At 38.4% G+C, this 24,461-nt stretch overlaps 1 long non-coding RNA gene across 1 annotated transcript; it reads right to left on the reverse strand.

Annotated features, from left to right (window-relative positions):
* Positions 1 to 7,662: 7,662 nt before the first annotated feature.
* On the reverse strand, positions 7,663 to 20,008 carry LOC116642965. Its single transcript, XR_004301460.1, has 4 exons — positions 19,729 to 20,008; positions 16,335 to 16,539; positions 9,207 to 9,282; positions 7,663 to 7,826 (listed from the first exon to the last, which is right to left on the reverse strand). It is a non-coding gene; the product is annotated as an uncharacterized LOC116642965 (long non-coding RNA).
* Positions 20,009 to 24,461: the final 4,453 nt, after the last annotated feature.

Raw genomic sequence — 24,461 nt, forward strand, 5'->3', positions numbered from 1 at the left:
AAGGTTCAATACCTGGCTGAATATGCACAAGGTATCTAATGACCTCCCCATCAGATTTCTCTCCTTACAGAGGTTGATGGTTTTTGTCTCTAGTTACAAGTAATTTTTTTAAAGGAAACATATATTTCTTCTTGGTAAACATATAAACACTATTACAATTGGATACAAGGGCATCCAGAAGCCAGAGCACATTCTCACTTTGAACTTGCATTTGACCTGGAGGAAAGATATGACATGAAGTATAATCAGATATGGCTAATATGCAACTCAGTTATCAAGACTGGTTTGCATGGTTCTAAAAGAGACAGGAAAATCACCTTTTCTCTATCTTACAAATAATTTTCATGGGCAGTGGTGGAGACTGCAAGTTTCTAATTCCATCATAGCTGTGTCAGTTACTCCTTCATGTGTGAGATCGCCCTTCTTCCCACCCATCCTCCACACTGCTTGTCAGAGTGATCTTTATCAAATGTATACCCTTTTTAAATCCTTCAATGGCTTTCCACTGCCCTCAGGATAAAATTCATATTTCATATCAGGGCTCCTGTCTTCTTTTCTACTTTCATCTTCTCTTGGGATTCTATTAATGTTCCTCCGGTCATAATAGTGTACCAGCACCTTTCCTACAGCTTTGTTCCTTTACACATGCCTCTCCCTCTACCAACCCTACCTCACCCTTCAAAACTGCTGAAAGTCCTTCCCTGACCTTTTTCTGTTTGAGTAAGTTTCATTCTTCTACATTCCCATTATATCTTGTGCTTATCTTGATCATGAAATTTGTCATATCACATTTATTAGTTATTTTATCTAATAGGAAATAAAATGTCCTGCATGCAGAAAATGTATCCCTTTTATAGATCCTTGATGTCAAACACAGCATAGGAGACACACTAGGTGCTGGGTAAACATTTGTTGAATGAATGAATAAAGGCAATGGACGTTAACCAAACACTGACACTGAGTTAGAGTCTTTGGGGGGATTGATACTGGCCAGGTTGAGTTTGTCAAATCCCTAGTTAATTATTTGGCGGTTTAGAAAGTGAATACAATATTCCCTTTGTACAGAGGATTTAGAAAAAAATGTCAGGAGGAGAATCAGTGGGGGTTCTCATTCTACCCCTCTGTCTAAGGTTAGAGAGATGCCTTGAGAGTTAGTCAAGGTCATATACTTGTAAGGGAAAAGAGATAACTCTGGAGTGAAGTCCCTGCCAGTCTTCCCTTTCAGCAAGACATAGATTTAGTTGTCCTATTTCTTCCTTCTCCCTGAGGCCTTGGCTAGCCCACCCCCAAGATTAAACCGAATGCAAGGTGGCCCTGATGAAGCCCATGAGGAGATAAGCACAGCTTTTCAGGCACAGATGATTCATTTTCTCCAACTTTACCCATTTGTACACTGAGGATAATAGTATAGGCTGCCTCATAGAGATGATGGGAGGATTAAGGAGCTCAGACAGATAATAAACATAAAAGAGCACTGAGCAGCTGCTTTAGGATTCAGTCTGAGAAGCAGATGGAGATGCTCCTTCTCTCCAGACCGTGTTCTGAATGTGCAGACTCTGAGGAGCAGACGGAAGTGGGGTGCAAGCTCTGGGACATTATGTTTGGGCCTAATCTACCATATCATGGTTGATTTTTGTAGGTTACTCCAGCCAATGACTTCCTCAGCCTCAACTGCCCTCGACTTCACAGTCACACAAGCCAGATGAACAGTCCCAGAAACTCCTCTAGAGAAATATTTTGTGCACTGAAGAGGGCATGATAACCCCCATAGCAAAGGACATGAAGCTGGCCACTTTTGATGATTTGAGTTAGAATTATCCATTTTGTGGACTTTTAGGGGCACATTTTAGAAATCAGAGAGCTTTGCACAAAATAGAGGGTGGGAAAAAAAAAAATCACTGAATCAATATAAGTGAAACTGAAGTCCGGGATCTTTCTTCAAACATCCAGACATTTTGGGTACTCTTATCTCACGCTGTATGTGGATATATATTTGGGGTTCTTCATTAATGTCCATACTGTTATATTGTGGTAATCAATGATAGCAAACAATGGAAATTTATCTAAAGAACAGCAACGGCATCAAAGAAAAATTTATTAGTTATGGAAAATATTTTGGGGAAAGTGAAGTTTCATAGCCTGCTAAGTAGTTAGACAAGCTTCTATAGATATAATATATGTGAAATATTTTGATCTAGGCATAAAGACTAATGGATAGAATGAAAATTCTGATGAGATCTCAGGAGATTACAAAAATAATTTAGAAAATGAAAAAATTTCCTAATTTATTGATGAAAATCTGTGTTTGTTTTTACATTGGAATCTATTAATTCAGTCACCCATTCTTTTCCTGAACATAAAAAATATAGTAACTATCTACACACAACAATGGGACTCTTGTGATCTACCCTTTTGCTAAGGAAGCTTTCTCTTCTTTTGTGAATCAAAATACATTATATGTTAAAAAGAAAGATAGTAGGAAGGGAAAAATGAAGGGGGGGAATCAGAGAGGGAGATGAACCATGAGAGAGTATGGACTCTGAGAAACAAACTGAGGGTTCTAGAGGGGAGGGGAGAGGGGGGATGGGTTAGCCTGGTGGTGGGTATTAAGGAGGGCATGTATTGCATGGAGCACTGGGTGTTATATGCAAACAATGAATCATGGAACACTACATCAAAAACTAATGATGTAATGTATGGTGATTAACATAACATAAAAAGAAAAATAATGATGTAATGTATGGTGACTAACATAACATAATAAAATAAAATAAAATAAAATAAAAGTAATTTTGCTCAATGCTTCTAGTCACAAAGTAAGACATTAGGCTTTTCTCTTTGAGACAGAAGTCTTATAAAACTCTTATATTTTCTTTATTTGGATGCAGATTAAGCAAAATTTGCAAATTTAGACTCTATACTTGAGGCAATGCATTTGTAACTTGGGTAAAGACTTTCTCAATAAACCAGTACACAACTGGTAGTGTTGGGGTTAGCAAGACAGCTCACTTCATCTATGGAAGTAACTTATATTAATATTAATGTAAACCATATAAATATATATAAATTATATCACTAAATATATCAGGGTATTTTGTTTTGTATCTTTGTTTCACTCACCATCTTGGTTCAAGATTTTTTCACTTTTATTTATTTTTATTTTTTTAAAAGATTTACTTATTTATTCGAGAGAGAGAGAAAGAGAGGGAGCTCGTGCAGTGGGGAGGGGCAGAGGGAGAGGGAGAGACAGCCTTAAGCTGACTCCGCACTGAGCATGGAGCCCTATTTGGAGCTCAATCTCAAGATTTTGACCTGAGCCAAAACCAAGAGTCAGATGCTTAATGAACTGCATCACCCAGGTGCCCCATATTTTAAAAACATTCATATTTACATAATTTTGTGAAATAAATTTTACACTTTTTTTCTCTTTTTCTAATATTTAAACACTGAGTCTCTTTACTTTTCAGTTTGTATCTATTGTAATTACTTTACCATTCCTTGAGGTAATTTTGTCTTTCTGTTTCATAGAACTTGTGTTGAACTTCAGAGTTATTTTGGACCCAGCAAGTGGCCCATTTCAATTATTTTGATATCTTGATTTAAAAATGAGGTGACGCATACTTTGTATTTTCTATGAGCAAATGTATACTTACTCTTTATTACAGTAATCCTACCTTTGATTTACAATACTTTTTTTTTGTTGTTTAGTAATTTTACTCGGTATTTCTCCACAATTCCATGTTGGGCTAAAGGCTAAATGGATACAATTTTGCAACAACAACTCAAATGTGTTTCTAATCAGTATGGGGCAGCACCTTTTCATTAAGCAGATATTTCCAATTTTAAATTCTTTACTCGAAAGCTCATTATTTTGCATTTACCTATAGTGAACTATATTTGTTGTGTATTAGCACAGACACTTAAATGTTCTCAATCTTGATGTATCCCTCACAATATTACTCTTTCTTGCTTTTCTAGTCATTTAAAAATAATCTGCAAACAAGCAGTGTAAAAGTGTGGTGAATCCTACCTAAGCTCTCTCTCTTTTTATATATATATGTATATATATATATATATATATATACACACACACATATATTTATACATTTATATATTATATATTTTTATATACACACATACACATGTACCCATATATACATATATAAATATATACATATATATACATATATATATACACACATACATATATATTGCAAAGGCAGATGATTCTGAAGTCATTTAATAAAAGGAAAGGATATAATGATAGGAATGACTTGATATCTTGGCCCTTCAGCTCTAATGTAAGCACTAGTGTTTTACTATACATCATGATAATAGCAATAAAACAAAATTCATGACAATAGTTAGTAGTAGTTGTTCATAGTGATCCTTCCAGTAAACATGTGATTATTATTTCACTGCTTCAAAACTACAGGGGAAATATCTTTATACATTCCAATGAATGGGTTCAAAGACTTTGATAAGATTTTAAGCTGTATTGATAGAGGTGGCATATAGAAAATGACTGAATCAAATAATTGATTGAATCAAAAAAGTGAATGAGATCCTAAAAACATAATATTGAAGAAAAAGTATTTAGTGGGTTTTGAGTCACAAAGTATACATTATTCATATTAATTTGTAAATGCAACAATAGAAATTTATATAAGGAGTATTATAGTTGTGGGGTTTATTGTTATTAGACGCTATTATAGCCAAGGAGTCTGGAATGCCTAAATCCTTCCATGTCAATAATCTCTTTTAGAGGAATTATCCCCACAAGAAACATAGCAGAATAAGTATCAAGGTAACTTTTCATGGCTTTGCATGTATCTAATAATCTAACAAAGAGCTTCCATGAAAATTGGATTGGATGGTATTTCTTGAGCCTGATTCATGTGGGGATTTTTAGTAAAGAGATCTTATCTCCATGTTCTGAATCTTGGAGCTAGTCTTTGTTAGTAGAGAAGGAGTGAGGGAGATGAAAAGAAAGAGAAAAGAATACTTTTTGTCTGAAAACCCATCCCACTCTGTGGAGTAGAAGAGAGAGAGGTTTTCTGAATGGCCTCTAGGAACTGGGTCCTTCTAGAGTCCACTTACCACATAGAGGTAGGAAAAGAGGAGTTTTCAAGAGAGGTAAAAAAGAATGTATTCAGGTATATCTTTGTGTGAAGACCCCAAGTCAAAACTTCCTGGTGTGAAGTTGTGGTAGAACATTCCCTAGTTGGTTGATGTATAGAAAAATTGCACCTCATTCCAGTTCTGGGAAGAAAAAGTAAGACTCAAAAGAAGTTAATGCTTGAGCAGTCTTGAAAGAGAGGTAAGACATAGCCAGATGATAAAAATGAACAGGGGACATGTATACAAAGGAACAGATATAGAAAATTATCCACTTTTTTTGTTATGGAATTAATAAGCAGTTTGATTTGGCTGGGCCGTGTAGTGGAGCAATCACGTATCAACTGTGTCCTGGACGGTCCAGAGTGCATCCTCTCAGACTGATTTTAGAACTCTCATAATGAGGGCACCTGGGTGGCTCAGTCGGTTAAGCATCTGCCTTCGGCTCAGGTCATGATCCTGGAGTCCCGGGATCGAGTCCCACATCGGGCTCCCTGCTCAGCGGGGAGTCTGCTTCTCCCTCTGACCCTCCCCCCTCTCATGCTCTCTCTCTCTCTCTCATTCTCTCTCTCTCAAATAAATAAATAAATAAATAAATAAAAATCTTTAAAAAAAAAAAAGAACTCTCATAATGAGAGAATACATTCCTCTCAGAATTTTATTTGGATATTCCCCAAAAACCTCACTATGCTACTTTTCTGAGGCAAGCATTTTCATCCTGGGTACAATTTGGAAAAGTTATTGAAACTCTTCAGTGTCTTAGTGCAAACATATATAAATAAGGCAAAGGTAATGCCTACTTCACAGGTTTGTCCAAGCACATATGAGATCATATCTATGAAAAGTGCTTGTGCTTTGTAACCGAAAGTGCAATACAAAAGTTACTATTAAGCTGATGAGATTTCTGTCATGGCTTATATTTTGTACCATATAGCAAAAACAAAATTTAAATATCTTCAAAATGTGATGCCCCCAAACCACAAAGCATTGAATCTCACTGTGTGCAACTATTTTTTCATACAGTTCGACTCAATAAAAGTGATTATATTTAAGAAACCTTAAAGCAGAGATGACAAATATATGGCATAGGGGATCTACTTCCTCACTTGTGCTCCCAAGGCAGACATCACTAATTGGTAATAACACCTTTTACTCTGTGCCTGGATAGAGCCTCAAAATTCTTCCCAACATTTCAAGCAGCTCAAGCCAATATTTAAGAGTTGACCCTTGAAATCTATTATTATTTTGATTGGATTTAAGCCAAAAGAGGACAGAGGGCATTTTTCTTCCCTGCAAGCCAGCGTTGCAAACAACTATTTTATTTCAGAGACGAAAAGCTCTGTCTTTACACATTTTCAGAAATGAGAATATGAGATGTATGAATTGTGAAGGGAGTTTTCTTAGCAATGTAACAAGAGGAACACTTTTAAAAGTTGGGATGTTTTTTAGTATCTCAGATATTGATTGAATAATTTCTTTCAAATCCAACGTGGTTTCATATCAATTCTGTTAGTTTTAAAGTGATGATTGTGGAATGACTAGGTTTGTGCCAAATAATAAATATAAATTCAAGTAAAAATATCCGTAAGTATGTCAGAACGATTTTGTGAATGGAGTCTAGAATGCAGGCAGATGCATTAAAATGCTATAACCATGTATACACATAGTTACCACGTCATTGTCAGATACTATTTTCATGCATCTTTTTGATGCTGCTTAATGTAGGATATGCTGAAAAGCTATTATTTGGTCTTTTCAAAAGTACCTAGTAAATAACCTTCTGCCCAATTACACTTTTCCTAAGATTAAAAAAACTAAGCCCTTAAAGATTTATAATGGTTTTCTTCTGAATGTGTTGCAAAATTAAAAAAAAAAAAAAAAAGATCTTTCCTTTACACTGGTAAATACTTGTTAACTGACATTCTTGGAATGGATAAGTGGTACTAGGGGAAAGGAGACACAGTGCGAGGAGGAAAGTTCTTAGCTTTGTAAGGTACTGCTATGGAGGGGAGAAAGATGGGCATGGGAGTAAAATGGACATTTTTACTCATTCTGACTTGGGGCCACCAGCCCAAATGTGCCCAGTGAGCAAACTATGGTGTTAATCGTTTTTGAATGATGAGGAGAAACAGCCATAGGCCACTCCCTCACTCCCTCTGTCCCACTAAGACCTGGCCACATGGGATTTTCTCTCTCTTCATAATAGAGGTCCATCCCACTCTTTCTACCTACTAAGGGACAGTTGCTTGTGCTGAGCCAGGTGATATAATTATGGCACTAAGATGTGAAGAAAGGGGATGGTTTTAAGATCAACATAGAAACAAAATTGTACTTACTGCCATCTTGTGTGTGAATGCAGTTTGCCAAGAAGCTATATTTGTATGGCTGTGTGGGTGACAAGGGCTGTTCTGTCTGTGGTTTCACCCAATATGTGACATAACACTGGATTCAGATACATTCCATAATGGGGGACACATTTTAGATATCCCTTCATCTATGGCTCAATAAATGCATACATTTGCTCCAATGACCTAGTTCTTTCAGTTTTATTTATTTAATATATGCAGTACAGATAGCTAGAGACCCAGCCCAGCAAGATGTCAGTTTTCTCTTGGCTAGACAGTAGGAAATAGACAGAGAACTGATAACTCGGCACACTCAGATGTCCTGGGGGGAGATGTCAGATCACATCAGATCTAAAAGGCAACCTGACAGAAATAGAAGAGGAAAATACTTTTATCCCCACCTCTGTCCAGCATTCATCAGCTCTTTCAATCTTGTAGCAAGTATACTGATATATCTCACGTATAGCCATTTATTATTTTAAACTATGTAAATAAATGAATAATAAGCAGCCATGGGTTCTGAAAGAAAATTTACAGGTAAACTATTCCATGGTTTTGGGGATATAATTTTAACCCTAGTTAGTCATCTCCCTATGGTAACAAAAAGGAAATAAGAGAACATTGTAGTTAAACATTTGAGCATCAGATTTGATCAGATAGACTTGATCCAGTTCCATTTCTTCCACTCACTAGTTAATAATACTAAAATTTTCATCTAGCAAAAAAGAATAATAACAGAACCTATCTTACTGGTGTTACTGGGAAACAATTAAGATAGGTGCTTACAACGTATTATGTTTCTGTATATGTACATTTTCTGAAAGTATCTTACAGATAATGTAAAAGTATGGTGGCTAGCATTCATTTATCTTTTAATCATTCAATAAAACACACACACATTGAATATATACTGTCATCTATTTACTGTGTTGTGCACAGGGATATAAAAATTGGGAAAACTTTGCTAACATCATCAGACATCTGAACTCAGCTGTCTTCTCTTATCAAGACATTTAGAACACCAGCAGCTTGACTTCATTGAATAAAGAGTAATATATATAAACACAGACATAAGACATTGACACCATGAAGATTAGGTAACTAGAGATCTCAATACACAACCAGTAATGTGTCTAGTGTTCAAGGAGAAAGTAAGTTTTCTAGGTGTCAGCTTCTTGCGGCTGTTGCTCCAAAGGAGGTCACTGCCCAGAGTAATGAGAACAGTTGGGAATCTCTCCCATTCTCTATTGCCTGAAGGTCAACAGCCATCTGGTCTAACTCATGCTGGCTTTCCAATTGAGAGTGAAAACAGATTTTCTATCATGTCCAAGAACAAAGGGCATGGCTGAATTGTGGAAAATGTAGATGACACAGTTGCCTTCATCCATACAGAATGTGTATCTCAATTTTCTGTAAATGCATTCTTAGGCAAAGTGTCCTTTGATTAAGAGGCGGAATATAGAGGGCATTACAAAGAGGGGATGGATGAGCCATGCACCAGAATCCCCTTGGAATGATAAAGCAATCACAAAAATGAGAAGGTTCTCTTTGGGTAATCCAAGGGCTATCTTTCAAATACAGAGAATAAATCCAACCAGTCAATGAGGTGCCTACTCTTTGCAAATCATGAAACAGAAGTTATATATGTCACCACTGTGTATTATGAACCTTTTCTTTTGCATTTTCATAAAAAAAATATGACATCCTGAATAGGGCACTGACCAACAGATTAAAATCACTTACCCTGAGTGTCTTTTTATTTTCTTGGCAGGCCACATGCTGATCTAGCAGTCATCCATCTTTTTCCCTTTGTCAGACCCTGGTTAACAAATATTACCTGGTGATAAAACTGTCCAATTTTCTTATAGCAAAAATTACAAACATCAGGAGAAAATGCTGAGCTTGGGTAAGATATCTTATCTGTGTTAAGTATTTCAGACTTATTACAGAGCTCCGTGCAGTTGGTGAAATGTCTAAAATAAATATCCAAGTGCCAAATACCTTGTTCTTTCAAATTTATTTGAGGGATATTAAATATGTTACAATTAATTTCATGTGCTGTATTAAGACATTCCATTTATATGCTCAAAACTACAGGGGTCTCCCTAACAGCCCTAAGTAATTCCATTTTGCAGTACAAGGGACATTGTTAATGTTCAAAGATTAGAAAATGCACCCTCTTTGATCTTTGCTCCTTACTGAAAGACAGCATTCAGATACCAGGAATGTATTTTTCTTCAAATAGTTGATTTCTCCTAGAGGAAGATATGATTAAATAGAATACTCCAGACTTAATAAGGCAACAAAAGAACTGGCAATTTCTTTTTAGCTCTTCTTATTCTAGTATCTCAAAGCTGTTTGCCTTGGGATTTAGAAATTGAGAGAGAACAAGTTGCTGACCCTAGAATCGAACAACCACATTAGTTATTTTGGTTATGCCGGTATTGAAATGGAACGTGTGCCAGAGGCAAGAACACTTTGCGGAGTGGGCATTTTGTGCAGTTTATTTTAATTGATGGCCCAACATATAGATGTACAGAAGCTTAAAAAATGAAAGGAATTATTGAATTCTTGCAAGTAATAAAACTCAAGGTTTAGAAAGGAAAATGGTTTTCTCAGCTACTTTCAACGTGCTTCTTGGAGTCACTCATTGTTTGTAACCTTTTTTGTAACCCTTGATTCATTTGGTCATTTATTCAGCAAATATCTATTAGCAGTGCCGTTGCCAGGTGTAGTGGTAGGTACTAAAGTTTTGCTGATGCTCACAACCTCATTTAATAGGGATTACAGTTCATTGATGAGGCTCTGTTAATGGATATTTAGAGCCCCAAGCAAAAGTCTCAACAAGTCTAGTCTATTATTCTGTTTAAAAGAAGACTTTGCTAATTTCGAAACACATTCTTATTTATGCCTGTGAAAAAGAAATAGCAGATAACTGTAGCCAGGCTCTCTCCCACAAGCTGTGGCGAGTAGGACTGGACCATCACAATAGCCTCACCCCACTCTGCTTTCCAGTCCGTCCTCCCCATGCAGGCTAGAGTGATCATAGCTCCCACTGTACTTAGGACAAGGATGAATATCTTTAATGTGGTCCTCCGAGATGGGCGTAATCTGGTCTCTGTGCACCCCCGCAGCCTCATCTCAGGCTCAATGTCCTCCAGCTCCTCTCACTTTCTCTCAGTTACTCCTATATGGCAGTGCTCTTCCAGATGCTGTTCCCTCTACATTGAATTCCCCATTAGGATCAAAACTTCCAAGCTTGCGTACAAGGCCTCCTGAAGTTCATGAAACAACATTTTTATAATTTGTCTTGTATTCATTGTGAAGTAGCTCAGCATCGAAGCATTATTTCAACATCTATAGATACACGCTGCTTCCAAATCCCTTCATTCTACGTTTCTTTCCGTGGCTTGATACTGTGCGTGGTATGGCAGGACCGCCAAAAGCTGATCAGTGATGTGAGTTGGCTGTTATTGGACTTTTTATTCAGCAGAGAAAGCCTGCAAAAGCTTTATTAACATATTAATCCAAAGCTTTGGGTTTCAGAACATAAATATCACTTTTCAGAATGTTTTCTTTGAAGCCATCTATCAATTGAATTTAACAAATATTTACTGAAAACCTTCCTTCAGTAAGGAAATTCAGAAATTCTCTGGTAATGACCAAACTTGTTTTAGATGTTTTATTTCAGTAGTATTTAGTTTCATTTGTGATTTCTCTCCATTAGTGGCACGTATTAACAAATGGGAAGGACACACAATGAATAATATTTGGTTACTGCCCTAATTTTCAACAAGTATTTATTGTATACTAACCTTGTTGAGAGCATTACCCTGGATTCTAAGAGTGTAATACTGAGCTAGACGTGTTACCCTTGTGGAGTCAAAATCTAGCACAAGAGACGTGCATGGAGTATTAATCACACACATTTGTAAGCACACGCTATGGAAAATGCTGTAAAGGAAAACATAAATTGTATGAGAGGACATAAGAAATCCTGGGGGGAAAGGCTGGGAGGGGCATGGAAGCATTACTCAGCCCCCTCTTGCCCACCACTCGGTGGAAGTGATGTTGGTGCTGAAGAAGAAATAAGAAGCTTGGCTAATCATGCCTGGGACACTCTCATATTTTCACTTGGTGGCTCTGTTGATCTTAGCTGGGTTTTCTCACACATCTGGGGGTCAGTTGGCTGTGGCTGGTCCTAGATGGCCTTAGCTGGTACCACTTGGAAATTTACTCTTGTTCTATAAGTTTCATTCATTCTTCAACTGGCCAGTCTAGGCATGTTCTCAGAGCCATGGCAGAAAAGCAAGGATGAACAAATCCAATCATACGTGTGCTTCTCAAGCCTTTGCTTGTGTCATATTTCCTAACATGCTGTTGGCCAAAGCAAATCTCAAGGCCAAGACCAGAGACAGAGTGGGGGAGCGCTACAAAGTTATGTGCAAAATAGATGGATATATAGTATATTATGGGCTGAAATGTCCCCTGCAAAATTCATATATTGAAGTCCTCACCTCCACTTCCTCAGATGTGACTATCTTTTTGGAGATAGAGCTTTAGAGAAGTGATGAATTTAAAATGAGACTGTTAGGGTGGGTCTTATTCCTATCTGACTGGTAGGCTTATAAGAAAGGGCAATTTGGAAACACAAAGACACACTAGGAATTCATGCACACAGAGGAAAGACCAGATGAGGACACAATGAGAGGCAGCCATCTGTAAGCCAAGGAGAGAGACCAAACCTGCCACTACCTTGATCTTGGGCTTCTAACCTCTAGAACTATAAGAAAATTAATTTCTGTTGCTTAAGCCACCCAGTGCATAGCCAACCCTAGCAAATTAATATAAGGAGGGATGAAAAATAGAGGCCATTTTTAGGGAATCTATTATAACAGGGAAAAAATCCATATGCACTTAGACACTAAATTTCAGAGTAGAGAAATAGATACTATACATAATAAAAACAGTAAATGACATAATATATGAGAAGATGTAAATGCTATGGAAAAACTTTAAGGTTAAGCAGAGTTGGGGATCAGTAGTACTGGAGGTAGAGGTTTTCTGTATTAATTGGATAGTCAGGGTAAGCATTGAGAAGGTAACAAATAAATGAGTGAACACTTGAGAGATGAGGGAGTTCATCGTGAGGATAGCTGAGGGGAGCATTCCAGGCAGAGATGAGAAAAGTCCAGAGGCTCTGAGACAGAGCATGCCAGGAGCGTTGGAGGCACAGCAAGAAGCCAAGGTGGCTGAGAATAGTAAGAGATGAGTCAGAGGCATGATAGGCCAGCCTATGTGGAGGCTCATAGACCAAGTAAAGATCTGGAACATTGCAAGGATGTAAAGGACTTCCTCTGTGCCTGGCTCTTTCTCATTTCTCAGTATCTATTTCTGTTGTTTGTCCTATAGATTCCCAGTTTCTGAAAACCAGTTACTGATCTGGCCCAAGGTTTGCCTTTTCTCCTAAGGTTGAGATATTTGAATGATATTCCTCATACCACTTAAATTCCATTCCCGATTCTGAAGTTTTGTTTTGTTTTTACTAACATCATCTTCCCCCACAACTACCTAACCTTTGGTTTTCTTAAGTTGGGAAAATTAATATGTTATAAGTTTCTTCATTAGATCCATTATAAAAATGCTTATTAATGCCCAGGTCATATTGAAAAAGGGATTCAAGACATGGGACCATTGCTTTTAAAGTGCTTAGAACTGAGTTCCTGGCCTGTAGTAATTGTTCAGTAGACACTAGCTCTTACATCTTTGATTGACTTGCTTTTTATAAGCCTGGTAAATTGGTTGATGGTCAGCCTGCTAGCATCCAGGCCTTCTGGCTTTTTGTCTACTATATATTCTATTTGAATGAGCTTCTGCTGACTGATGTGTCTATGTACAAATTTGGTATATATGTTCAAACTGAGTTTTTGTCAGGTATGTGTTTAGTGGTATATGAATAGTTTTTGATTTAATCTTGTGCATACTACTGTTCAAATATGGATTTGAGATCGTTCCCAGTTAAATCATGTCTCCCAAGTTATAAAGTATGATTTAGAAATACATCTTATTGATTTTAAAATATAACTTATGATGTTTTCAAGGATATCTATAAGTAATAAAGTAAGACTATCAAGGAAAAAGTTTATTTCTCTGGCCATTCACTCTCCTTTGTATCAAGTTGCAACCTTACATCATAATGTCTTACAAAAGATTAGAAATATTAATGGTTTCTAAGGGCGTCTAGGTGGCTCAGTCGGTTAAGCATCTGACTCATGATTTCGGCTCAGATTATGATCTCGGGGTCATGGGACTCAGCCCCCCATCGGTCTCCATGCTCAGTGGGGAATCTGCTTGAGATTCTCTTTCTCTCCCCCTCTCTCTCTGTCCCTCTCCCAGTTCTCTCACTCTCTCTAAAATAAATAAATAAATCTTTAAAAAATATTAATGGTCTCTAGTGAAAATGTTTGCTAAAAACATTTTCCTGTTATAAATCAATAATTGTTAGTTCATTAGTTTCAGTAGCTAAATAAATTTTGTTTGAATCAATAATGGTCTATACTGTCATTGTGAGCTAAGATTTTACGCATTTTGTTAATATTCAGAAAGTATCGCTAAAGTCATTTAAATAAGGAGAATTTAGAAATTAAAGAGAGGTGGATTTTCATTGCATTACATCATTCATCAGGTAAGTTTACTGAGTGCCGTGTTTCAGGTACAAGAGATGTGGAGGTGAAATAGACATACTAGGTTTCTGTTCTCATAGAACTTACATTTTAGTGGGAGAAACAGGTAATAAATGAGTAGGGTAATAGATCAGTAAGTAAGACTTTAGATAGCAAGTACAATGAAGAAGATACTACAGAGCAATGAGATCAAGAGTGACCTTCAGAAATGTTAAGTAGGGGTGATTGGAAGCCACTGTCACAGAAGGACATTTGAGCTGAGATCTGAATAAGAGAGAACTTATCATGTGCAGATCTGAAGGAAGAAAGCTCTGGGCAGCCAAAAGGCTCAGTGCAAAGGAGATGGAGGTGGGGAAAGCTTTGGGGGAGTGAACAGTGGAAAGGACAGCACAGTGAGGGTGGACAGTAGATAGGAGGTGAAGATAAAGAGGTTGGCAGGAACCAGATCATATGGGACTGAATAGGTCTCTCAAGAATTTGCACATTATTTTGTTTCTCTACAATAGAAAGCCATAAAAGGGTTTTGAACAAAGGAAATATGTAAATTGATCTAGAGGGCAACACATAGACCTGTTAGGATGCTATGCTAGTAAAGTAGCCCAATTAAGGAATGATGATGGTTTGGCAGCAGTAGACATAAGAAGAAGTGGCTAATTTGGAATATATTTATAAGAAAATGCTAATAGAACTTCCTGATGAATGGGGTGTGGGTGGTGAAGGACATAAGGAGGACTCCTATGTTTTTGACTTTGCAGGTAAATGGATGATGGTGCTACTTACTGAAAGAGGGAATGTAGGGAACTCTTAATTACTGATGTAGGGAGCAGGCCTGGGAAAGAAGGTAAACCAAGCATCCTAGTTTGGATCAGTTACATTTTAGATTCTTTTGAGATATTGATGGGAGTTAGATTTATTACCTTGCGGCTCAGAGGAGAGGCCAGGGCTGGACATACATGTTTGTGAGTCATCAAGGGGCACTCGATAAAGGCACAGAAATATCTGCCCTGATCATATAGTCACTCTGTTGCCTTGTGCGGTTTGGAAAAAAACTCTAAAAGGCCAGGATGTTGGGAAATTTTAACATCTATCAAGAACTGAATCAAATATCTTTTTGCTGTCCCCCTTCCTTTGCCTTCCAAACTCACAGTAATCCTTAGCAGAAATAGTCCTTTCCCTTGCAGTGGTCCATCACTGATTTCTGGTAATGTTCTACATCTTTCTTTAGCCATCTGAAAGCTTGTAGTCCTATTATACAAAAATAACTGTATAAAATCTGTGGAATATGCTCATGTTCCAAACTCTAGCTACTACCATATTTGTATTACCAGGCTCCATATTTGAACTCTTATGCTCTCTCAAATCATTTTACTCTGTGCTGCTTGTCCCAGATTCTGTTCTTGTGCAGGCTGCAGAAGAGATGGTGAGCAGCATAAAGAAAGGTTTGTTTTTTTTTCCCCTCTACATAATAAGTACAGAGAAACTAGGACTGGTCAGAATTGTGTAAAAGTAGCTCAACTGATTCCCACAATTACCTGAATTCTTTGCGTTGGCAAGTAGGGTTCAGGATGGAAGGTCAAGTTTGTAGGGCCAGGTCTGGGTGTGAGTGTGTGGAGTGATATAGCATAGGATCCACTTCAACAGAGCTGAGATCAGAAGCTGAACCCAGAGCCCTCAGAAAGGTATTGAAATAACTATTTTGATGCAGACTTGGGTATTGTGGGCATTTTCTGGTTCTAAAAAGAAAATGTTTGTGTAAACAAATAATTACCAAGTAATAATTGCTTCATCTCTGCTCCTCACTTCATCTCTCATGCCCAGAGCCACAAGATGTCCACAGCATCAGAATGGCCTCTCAAAATATCATCTAACAGACCTAAGAAATAACTGTGAGGGTGAGGTTGACATTAAAACCTGGTAGTTCAAGGAAAGCTTCAATACAAAATGGGAAATTAGATGGGCCAAGACAGAGGCATGTGGTATTAGGTTGGAAATTAGGAATGCCAGAACAGAAACAAGGTTCTGAATTAGATGTGGGGGTGCAATATGGACCCAGAAGGGATCGTCTATGACTCTGAGGCAGAGTTATGAGATCTCTTGTTTGGCACCAGGGTTCTTGGTGCATGGCTGGGCAGTGGTTGGTGAATGGTCAGCTCAGTCAGGACCCAGAATTACTCTCTGGCTTTCTTACCTCAACTTGCTTTTTCTTCTGTTCTTGTCTCTTCAGCCCCGTTGAGCTGCTTCCCTACGGGAGCAGTTCCTATGGCAGAGAGAAGAGGCAGCCAAACAGCCGACATCCTGACATGATGGAAGCTTGAGATTCTTTCCTGAAAATTATGTCCTCAAGGATAGAGGCCTTATCCAGAGTCCTCAAATCCACTAGCTCCTTCCCATTTCTGCAGATACACACAAAGAAATGATACCGATATTTAAAACATAAACAAAAATAAAACCAAAAAAACCACTTTTGAGGTGATGTCATCAGCTCATTCTTACTGAGTACTGTGACTTTTTGGCAGACCAAAGCGATGTTAAGTAATAGGATTTGGCTTTTTGGACTAGAGGTTGTGACACTAAGGCCCGAGTTCTTGATAAGGGACTGGCAATATGATGATCAGGAAAAATGCGTCTGGCAAGAGATTATCTTACAAGAGTGGGAAGCTTCTAAATAAAGAGAGATAAATGTTCGGATCAAACTATTAAAATTATTTCTACAGCAGAAGATAACTGTATCAGAAAAATACCACTAAGAAGAAATGCCCAATAAAGCTAAGGAGTAAACAGAAGGAAAGAATGTTGGAAGCAGCACAAGGTGTATGGGTCACATCAAATTCATCACATTTCTTTTGACACACACATAAAACAGTAAATGAGCAACAGAGAGTACTCCTTAATTTCAAGAGCTATATAAACTCTTCCATAGTTTTCCTTACTGAGTGAGGTTTAGAAATGTGGTCTGATAGCACAGCTAGGTGGATTCATAGTTGATTAAACATCAGAAAATCTATATTCTGGTTACTCCAAGAGAAATCTCTAGTAGCAGCCCAGACATCCTTTCTTCACCTGGGCCTGCGTAAAATTTTACTGAGGACTTAGACTGAGTCATGAATCACATCCTGTCCAACTTTGTGACTGACTCAAAATCCCAATTTAACAGCAAATACTAAAATAATAGAACTAAGGATTGAAAATGATATGAACAGGCTAAAAGGAAGGCTTAACCTGTGAAATAAATTGTAACAGCAATAAACAGAATGTTCTGCAGTTAGCCTCAGAAAGTCAGCTGCCCAGTGCAGAATGGGAAGGCCAGACTTCAAGCAGTATAAAGATCTAAGAGTGTAAAGATAACTATAAGTCCAATGTGAACTGGCAGCATGACCTGTCTGTGAAAATGCAGCCACATCTGATTTTGTACTGCGTCAATAAAAACAAACTGCTAATAAATGAAAACAGAATCCACTGCACTCTCCACTATGTAAATAATAACCATATCTAGAATACTGTATCCAGTTTGGGTGCCAAATTGGCTCAAGTAGGTCGGCCGAGATACTAGGGTTCCCAAAGCCCTATCATGGGAGGAATCAAGGAGGCAAAGAGAGATGTTTAGCTCACAAAAAGGGGAAGGCAATTGTGTTAAACAGATTTAAGGATGGCCAGGCAGTAAGAAAAAAAAATTCATCTTATTCTATTTGGTTTTAGAGTACAACACCAGTAGAATATTTTTAAAGGTAGATGTAAGATTATATAAAAGGCCCCTTTCTAATAAGTTCATGCTGTCTCACAATGCTCTAGCTTGGCTCATATAGTAGTGAGTGCCTGCTCCCTGGAATGTTTAAGCCTAAGTTGAATTATCCACAGTCAGCTCTGTTACAAGGGAACTCCTCCCCCACCGTCCCCCCACATGGGAGATCAGATGCAGAATTCTCAAACCTTCCTTCCATTTCTAAGGGTCCACCATTCTATTCCTTGCCCCACTGTTGAAATGTCACTTTCAGTTAAGATGTAGCTATGTGGGGTGCCTGGGTGGCTCAGTCGTGAAGCGTCTGCCTTCGGCTCAGGTCATGATCCCAGGGTCCTGGGATGGAGCCCCGCATCGGGCTCCCTGCTCTGTGGGAAGCCTGCTTCTCCCTCTCCCACTCCCCCTGCTTGTGTTCCCTCTCTCGCTGTGTCTCTCTCTGTCAAATAAATAAATAAAATCTTAAAAAAAAAAAAAAAAAGATGTAGCTATGTGGGGCGCCTGGGTGGCTCAGTCGGTTAAGCGTCTGCCTTCAGCTCAGGTCGTGATCTCAGGGTCCTGGGATGGAGTCCCACACTGGGCTCCCTGCTCAGCGGGAAGTCTGCTTCTCCCTCTCCCTCTGTCTGCAGCTCCCCCTGCTTGTGCTCTCTCTCCCTCTCTGTCAAATAATTAGATAAAATCTTTTTTTTTTTTTTCTTAAAGATGTAGCTATGTACCTACAAGGCAAAATGTGTGTGTGTGTGTGTGTGTGTGTCCAGGGGAACGTGTTCGTATATGTGCACTTGCTCACACTGCTCAAGGAGCAGTGCCACATCATGGAGAAGGATCCCAGATGGAGAGCACATGGTGCTCCTGTCCCTGTTCCGTCTCTGACTTATGGCGCCTCATCTCCACAGTTCCGGATCTAAAGCCACTGCCCAGGGTATAGCCGGAACCATTCTTCTCACCTTGTCTCACTATGTGCTGGACACAGCTGAGCTTAATGACAGGGTCACACAGTAACATAACAGGAGAGAAACACAAGGAGCCTCAGAGCTAGCAAAACGGAACTTAAACCTAAATTGAACCCCCACAAAATCTAAATTTTTCCCATGTAAATTTTTTTGCCAGTAATATTTTTCTTAAGAAGCAAAAAAAAAAAAAAAGTATTCTTCCAAAATATAAAACTACTAGAAATAGGCATGTTCTGAGATGGAGATTTCTGGCCATTGCTGCATTTTTAGCCAAGCAGTTTCACTGTGTTTTCCAGAAAAAAAAAAAAGCTGCTTTTTTTTTTTTACATAAAGCCACAAAATATTTTCACAAAAAGCAGCTCAGAAAGAAAGGATATTTCCACCATTTTCCATTTCTGTAGAATTATCATGGGGTTTTTTTATCTTCTCTGATTTTGTCAGAGGTAAGAATTTTTTTTTTCATATGGCTGCAATTTCAACCTTCTGAACATTAAGCAGATATAAATTATCTACAAGGCTAAAAAGGCTTTGATTAACAAGCTGGGGAATTGCAGGTATTAAAATTGCCCCCCAGAGGGAGTGCATATCGTTCCATGAATGCATTAGACATCTACTTTGAATTACAAAGAAAAATTAATTAAAAAGTATATGTTTATGAGTAATGTGTGTTCCCCTGAGTTCATTCTGAAAGCCACATATATGCAGAATCTAATAAAAATTAAATTACATTAGCTGCATATTTTACTTCAGCAACATGAAGAAAAAGATAAAAGCAGGTGCTACCTAATGTTTCATTCTAGAGAACTTCCGGAGCGCCCCAAATGGTCTGAATGGATTTTAGTGCTCGACACCCACTGAAGAATTCTGTGTGTGGCTAGAAAAAGAACTGCAGCTACCTTAGGAAGGGCGATTCGGTGCTCCTGTGAACAGCTCTGCTTCCGAGCTAACTATCTGCCGTGCTCTGAATCAGTCCAGCCATGCCCACACGCGTTCTGCAGAGTTGGTGTGGATAGAAAGATTCAGCAGGCTCCATTTACACTGGGAAATAGCAGGCAGCCCTGCCCGTTGTTGGACATTTTAACAAGACCATCCTCGGGCACTGTCTGCTCTGTCAGACAGTCCGGCCTTAGCGTCTCCAGAAGTATGTGGGATCTAGAAACAATAAAAGTGTTAGGACATCCCACACTTGCCCATATTTTGTTTATTCCATAGATATCTCATTTCATTAGCTTTCTGTGCCTTTTTTTCCCCTCCCTGTGCTTTTTCCCTTTCGGTTACCATGGAAACAATTTCCCTGGTAGGGGAGGAGTCTAATGGCATCCAGGAGTGTGAAGTAAAGTCAATTTATATCATGGTTTGTGAAATATTGGGAGTTTGTAATGGTTGTTATCACCACATATGGTAAATCAATCTCTCTCAAGAGCAAATTTCTAAATATTGATATGAGTATGGGAGTGATAGAATTATATAGAATCATGCATCTCGGCAACTTGCATGGCAACCTTTAAGAGATACAGTTCTGTTTTGTTTTGTTTGTACAAATAGAAAATGAAAGACAAAAGATGCAAAATGTACTATTCATGGTTTTTATCTATTTTAAATTCTCCAAAGGCATGAACTGGTCTCTAACATAAAGCTTAAAGCTGTTTCAATTATAAGAATTAAGAAGCCTTATCTGATCATTTAGAAAGTTTATATATATGTATGTGTATGTAAATGTGTAATTTTTTACAGATAGCTTATATATATATATAGTGGAGCACTGATGCCATCTTCATTCTCACTTTAAATCAACTGGTATTTGGACAAACATATTAATTCAGAAAATACAGGCTTTAAAAGTTTGTCAAAATACGTGCACCTCCACACAGGTTTTAAAATAGACTGATTGGTCCCCCTTGTCAAAACTAAAATTTGTTTATTTGGTTTCACTTATAGCTTGTTCTGCTGTTTTCTCTCAAAAAGCCACGAATGATGAGACGACAAAATATTGGATTATTTGTGCTCTTAAAACAGATGCCACCTGAGTTGTGACAGGTATTTTAAGGATAATCTTCTGCATTCATTTAACACTGATTTGAAAATATTCAAGCCGTGGGTATATTCTTGTTCATTTACCACCAAAATGAGTCACCTCTTGGGTATGAAGGGAGAGCTGGGAATAAAATGGAAACACTGAGTGCAGGTGCAAGGGACCCGTAAGAGAGAGGAGTTAGAACCATCGAGAAAAGCGTGGCTGGCTCCAAACACAGATGCAAAACAACTAGGGAGACTGAATATTTTGGAAATTTTTTTCCTGAAAGAGTGCCCTATGTTAATTTTTATGAACATAGAAATTATGGCTTAGCTGACATTTTTGAAAAACAACCATTCTTAAACTATTTCCGCGTGGTATTCTTCTATCTTGTCCTCTTGAGCAACGTGGTCAGATGTTGACTGGACCTTTGAAATATTGTGTGATCTCATTCCCTTTTTAGATTTAGGGAAATGTTTAATATTTTATGATCCTTTGAGACAAAGATTCTTCAGCTTAAAAAGGGAAGAAATTTTAAAGTAAACATTCCCAAAGATGGTTGGAGATTTTGATAAAATTCACATGAAAAATTAGAGAATGGAATTCCATGCAATTTGAGACCGTGGGAGAAACCTGGAGGGAGGGGATAGAAGAAAGCCCAAGCACAGTTGTTGGACTTATTTTAAAAAGTGCCTCTGATTTCAGCAGACATCCAAACAAGTCACTTTGGACACTGACGACTGGGGTGTCTGCTCTTTTTCCTCTCCTTTGCGCTCTTCTGCCCAGAGACACGGTGTTTGAAGGGGCGCCGCCATTTCTCCCCTGCTTTTTTGTACCACACGAGTTGGTTTTACAATTGCTTCTTACCAGAGTAAATTCAGTGATAGGTTTGCTAGACCGGTAGGAAATAAAACATGCCCAGAGAGCAGGTTCAGAACCGTGCCTGCGTCCCGATCAGCCTGCCAGAGAAGGCCTGCGGCTTGTACACAGAGGTGAGGAGCTAGATAGAGAGGGTTGAGCAGAGGAAATCACCTCTTCCTCGGAGATCAGCTCTTCTACAATTCAAGGACTCTGCAGTCCAGTTCTTCCTGAGAAGCCTGTTCCAGTGCAGCCAAGACGTATAGTGTGTGCGGCTCTTCTCTCTGAAAAAAACATGGGCCATCTGGAAAAAAAAAAATGACATTTGTTCAGATAGCTTCAGTGAGAACCTTTGTTAGTAATGGCTGATGTCAGAGCACAGGTACTAGGTACTATTGTTTCAGATAAAGCCAACGGAATCAGGTTGTTTGTTCCTCCCCTCAGCCACACTGAATATGGGGCACATTAGGCCAGAGATCGGGCTGTCAGTTTAGGGAGTATCTGCATCCATTGCTGACAGTTAATGAAAGAGAGAATATAGAGGTTTTTGTTTTTGTTTTTGTTTTTGTTTTTTAAGAGACTCACGTTTTTAACAGTATGACACTTATTAGCTTAAATTGGAAAAATCTCAAGTTCCGTCCCTCTGCTTATTGTTGTTTGTTTAGCTTTGGTTTTGGATGGAGAAAGAACGTTGATGATCTGAGGAAAAGGAAACATTTAGTTTCCTGGATCTAGCCCAGAGCATAGGCCACAATGTCTTGTTCAATAATCCTTCTAACCACAGAAATGGGAAGATTCACAAAGGGCAAGGAGGGAGAGATTACTTCACCTTCAAATTTTTGGCTACTGGGTCTTAGTGACCCTCTACCTAGTCAGTCAGCTTCAGTGTTGTAGTCCCTCCCCCAGGACGCACAGCCTCACCTACTAGCTGGAGCGCTAGAGACCTTTCCATCCCCGTGGCCAGAGGGACACTAAGGGCCAAGGTCAGGAAACAGAAGAAAGAGCTTGTTTGTCCAGGAAATCAGTGAATGACCGAAGACAGAGAAGGGATTGGCAGGAATAAAGAAATGATTTGAAATTATAAACAGAAAGACAAATCATAAGGCCAGAAGCCAGGCAGGTCTGGGAAGCATAGGATGAGAGGCGTGATGACCAGATGTCTGAGTCAAACGCCCGGAGCACTGCAAGGGTGTCAGAGTTGCTTTCGATGGGTGTTTGCAGGACATCACAGGGATGGACCTGGCTCAGGACTGGCAGGCTGACAGGAGCAGGCAGTGCCTCAGTCCTTGGGTGTCCTCATAATTTCGGTACCTGACTTTCTTTTTGATGAAACTTTTACATTTTGAGATGACTGTGGATTCACACAAAGTTTTATAGAAAGAGCTCACGTATGTTTTACGCAGCTTCCCTTAGTGATAATATCTTGCAAACCTATAATACAATATCGCACCAAGATAGCGGTATTGATAGTCAAGACTCAGAAAATTCCACCTTCACCAGATGCTTTAGGTTGCCATTTTGCAGACGCATCCATTTTCCCATGCCCACCCTCTCCTTACACGTTAGTGACCACTAACCAGTCCTCGATTTCTGTAACTTTGTCATTTTAAGTATGTTTTATAATGGAATCATACCGTATATAAACTTTGGAAATCGGCTTTTTTCCTCTCAACATAATTCTCTGGAATTTCACCTAGGTGGTTGTATGCAAGACTTTGTTCCTTCTTATCCCCAAATAGTATTCATGGTATGAACATACCACAGATTCTTTAATCCTTCACTCATTGAAGGACATCTGGTTATTTCCAGTTTTTGGCTATTTGGAATTTATCAGAACCTGATAAATTGTTTTCCAGAGGGGCCATACCATACCTTCCCACCAATAATGTGTGAGTGATCCAGTTTCTGTGCATCCTTATCAGCTTTTGGTGTTGTCACTATTTGTTTTTTCCCACCATACCGGTAGGTGTGTAGTGATAGGTCATTGTGGTTTTAATTTGCATTTCATTACTGGCTAATGATGTTGATTATCTTTTCATGTGCTTGTTTTCAGTGAAATGTCTCTTCAAGTCTTTTGTTCATTTTTTAATTGGATTGTTTGTTTTTACCATTGAGTTTTGGGAGTTTTTATGTATTCTTGGTACTAGCCCTTTATCAGATACGGGGTTTGCAAATATTTTCTCCCACCATGTAGCTTGTCTTTTCATCCTCTTAACAAGGTCTTTCACGGAGCAAAATTTTTCAACTTGTCAATGTTTCCTTTTAGGGATCACACTTTCATTGTCAAGGCTACAAGTTTTATGTTTAGTTCTAGATCTTGAAAAGTTTACTCCTATGTTTCTTTCTCAAAAAGTTTTGGAATGTTAACATTTTGCATTTTTTTTTTTTTTTTTGACCTGAAACTTAGGTCAAAGTTTTCCTCTCCTCTCTTCTCTCCTCTTCTCCTCTCCTCTCCTTTCTCCCCATGGCCATAGGGACACTAATGTCCACAGTTAGGAAACAGGAGAAAGAGATTGTTGGTCTAGGAAATCAAACTATGTTTCCTTTTTAGTTTCATTCAGTTTGAAGTGTTTTGTTTTGCTTTCATTTCCCCTTAGACCAATTTCTTTTGACCAATGGACTATTAGAAAGGGTGTTGTTTAGTTTCCAGATGTTTGGAGAATTTCCTAGTATCTTTCTACTACAGGTTTCTAGTTTGATTTCACTGGGTCAGAGAACATACTGTATGATTTCAATTTATTTAAAACTGTTGAGATT

The sequence above is a fragment of the Phoca vitulina genome, unplaced genomic scaffold, assembly GCF_004348235.1.
Source record: "Phoca vitulina isolate PV1807 unplaced genomic scaffold, GSC_HSeal_1.0 scaffold25, whole genome shotgun sequence".
NCBI lineage: Eukaryota > Metazoa > Chordata > Mammalia > Carnivora > Phocidae > Phoca > Phoca vitulina.